Here is a 3,070-nt window from a genome sequence, read left to right as displayed (position 1 = left end):
TATTTTAGAACCCTCCCTGAGCTCCCTCAGAAAGGAGACTCCGCCCCTTATAAATATTAAGGACCCCCCCCCCCCCCAGACCCACCCACTTCATGAATAATCAACGAGGACGAAGTAGGTCTTCGGTGCCAGACCCTAAACCAAAGCCACTCGTTGCTTCAGGCTGATAACAGGAAGGGGTGGGGCCGTTAGAAACGGGAGTGCGTGCGTGCTAAGTCGCGTCAGACTCTGCGACCCCCTGCTCTGTGGCTCGCAAGGCTCCTCTGTTCATGGAATTCTCCAGGCAAGAATACTGGAGTGGGTTGCCATTCACCTTTCCAGGTGATCTTCCCGACCCAGGGATCGAACCGGTGTCTCTCAAGTCTCCTGCATTGGCATTCGGCTAGTGGTAACACTAGCGCCATCTGGGAAGCCCAGAAACGAGAGGGGAGGGTGCAAAATGAAGAGCCCCAATCTGGTGAACCGCACATCTGTTCCAAACGATTTCCTTTCCTTTTAACCTAGTTTTAAGCCGGGTTTTAAATCCACGCCCCCCACCCCCTGGTGGTTCAGACGGTAAAGAATCCGGCTGCAATGCAGGAGACCTGGATTTGATGCCGTGGGGAGATCCCCTGGAGAAGGGAACTGTTACGCACTCCTGTATTCTGGCCTGGAGAATTCCATGGACAGAGGGACCTGGCAGGCTAGTCCATGGGATCACAAAGAGTCGGACTCCACTGAGCCACTTTCACTCCCCCTCACCCCGCCCCCCCCCCCCCCCCCCTCAAGCCAAGAGGGTAAGTTACTAAATTACAAGAGCTTTCATGAAAACTTCTTTTGGGGAAAACCCCCAATGTTCCTTTTTAAACCTATCTGGGTGTGCCTAGAACAAAGAAGGATGAGTGCCTTCAGCATCTCAAGTTGGAGTCCAAGACAAATCTTCCTTGCTTGGTCCTCCTCCTCCCTTGAAGAATACGTTCTCATTCATTTATTCATTCATTGGCAATTTATTGAAATCTGCTTTGGGCCAGTCACAGGATCAGTTCCTAAAGATACGACAGAGAAGTCATATGTGTTCTGCCTTACTGGAGCTCATTAGTCTAATGGGAAATATAGAATGAGCAGACAAAATAAACTACAGATAGCAGTGTTATGGAGAAAATAAGGCAAACAGAAAATATGAAAGTTGGAGGCAGGGAGCGTGTTACCTATTTTAGATGGACTGGTTTGAAAGATCCCTTTGAAGAGGTTACATTTAATTTGAGAACTAATGAAGGAGAAGGAGCCAGTCAGGAGAGGGGATGGGAGAAAAGGGAACAGCAGTATAGATTTTGGTATGTTCTAGGTATTTGCAAGCCTGGCTGGCAGAGTTTAGCAAGCAACTAGGAGTGACTCTGGGAGTCGGATCCGACTGAGCAACTTCACTTTCACTTTTCACTGTCATGCATTGGAGAAGGAAATGGCAACCCACGCCAGTGTTCTTGCCTGAAGAATCCCAGGGATGGGGGAGCCTGGTGGCTGCCGTCTATGGGGTCACACAGAGTCGGACACGACTGAAGTGACTTAGCAGCAGCAGCAGGAGTGACTCTATGGAGATCCTGGAGAGGCAGCATGGATGCAGATGTGCAGGACCTCATATAAAGGCCCTAAATGAGAGCCAACTTAGAACACAGTAGACTCTTCCTGGTAACTCAGCTGGTAAAGAATCTGCCTACAATGTAGGAGACTCTGGTTTGATTCCTGGGTCAGAAGATCCCTTGGAGAAGGGATAGGCTACACACTCCAGTATTCTTTTCTGAAGCATCTCCATGAACAGAGGAGTCTGGCGGGCTAAGAGTCAGACACAGCAGAAACTCCTGTCTTTGCAGACCCACTCTACATTATATGCAAAAAATTAAGATGTACCCACATTCCTCAGTAAAATAAAATATATAAGTAACTTCATAAAGGTTGAGATGAAATTTAGGATTAATTGACATATATCATGTAGTCACAGACATTCATTAATTTGACTTACAAAGTTTTTTGTGGAGAAGGAAATGGCAACCCACTCCAGTATCCTTGCCTAGGAAATCCCATGGACAGAGTAGCCTGGCGGCCTACAGTCCATGGGGTCGCAAAGAGTTGGACACCACTGAGGGACTGAGTATGCAGTGTTTATTCAAATTTGAGCTCTTTGGAGGGCCCCCTGGTTCTTGGTTCTGAAGTCTTCTCTGGAGCCCTTCATGGAGCTGACCAGGACCAAGTCACCTCATGCAGCTGCATTTCTTTCGAGAGCACCTAGCCCTTCAGATTGCTGGCTCTGAGAAACAAGTACTGTGTGAACTGTGCTTGTAGGGGTCTGTTAGGAGGGCCACATGGGAGAATGTGGCCGTGGGCTCACAGTGTCCACCGTAAGCCAGGTAGAAAGACATGTGTTTGTTCTGCAACGTGATGAACACACTGCCAAATCTCCAGACAGTCCAGAGGGTCAGTTGTCAAGCAAACGAGCACTTTTGAAAAGTAGTTTTGCAAGATCCATCAAGAACCACAAAAATATTCATACTTATTTACCCAATAATCCCACTTCTAGAAACCTTATATAAGAAAAATCAGAGATGCTATAAAAGGTTTATACATGAGAACGGTAACCCCAAGACTCAGCGAAAACTCTGCAAACATTCATCATATGAGAATGACTAAATAAATTATGCCTCTTCACACTACAACTTTGTCCATTATTAACAATGTCCTTTCAAAGATTAAAAAATCTTCATTAAAGATTTTTCATTGAAAAATGACATAGGATATAAAATTAAGTTTTAAGAAAGTTATGATATGATTCCAAATTTAAATATTCTGTTTGTGTATATATATATATATATATATATATATACACACATACATTTTAAATATATAAGTGAATTAAAAGACTAGACAGAAAAAAAAAGTTTTTTGGAGCTACTTCTTTTTTTCCTCTTGTTTTTTATTAGGTCCACGACAAGATCTCAACCTCTAGGCAGTGAGCCATGAGTGCCTAATGGATACAAAGATACAGAGTGATAAAAAAACTTAGATTTTATTCAATGTCATGGAAAGTCATGGAGGTCTT

Source organism: Bubalus kerabau, chromosome 4, assembly GCF_029407905.1.
Source record: "Bubalus kerabau isolate K-KA32 ecotype Philippines breed swamp buffalo chromosome 4, PCC_UOA_SB_1v2, whole genome shotgun sequence".
Taxonomy (NCBI): domain Eukaryota; kingdom Metazoa; phylum Chordata; class Mammalia; order Artiodactyla; family Bovidae; genus Bubalus; species Bubalus kerabau.
The sequence above is the reverse complement of the archived record's forward strand: the minus strand, read 5'-3'. Positions refer to the sequence as shown.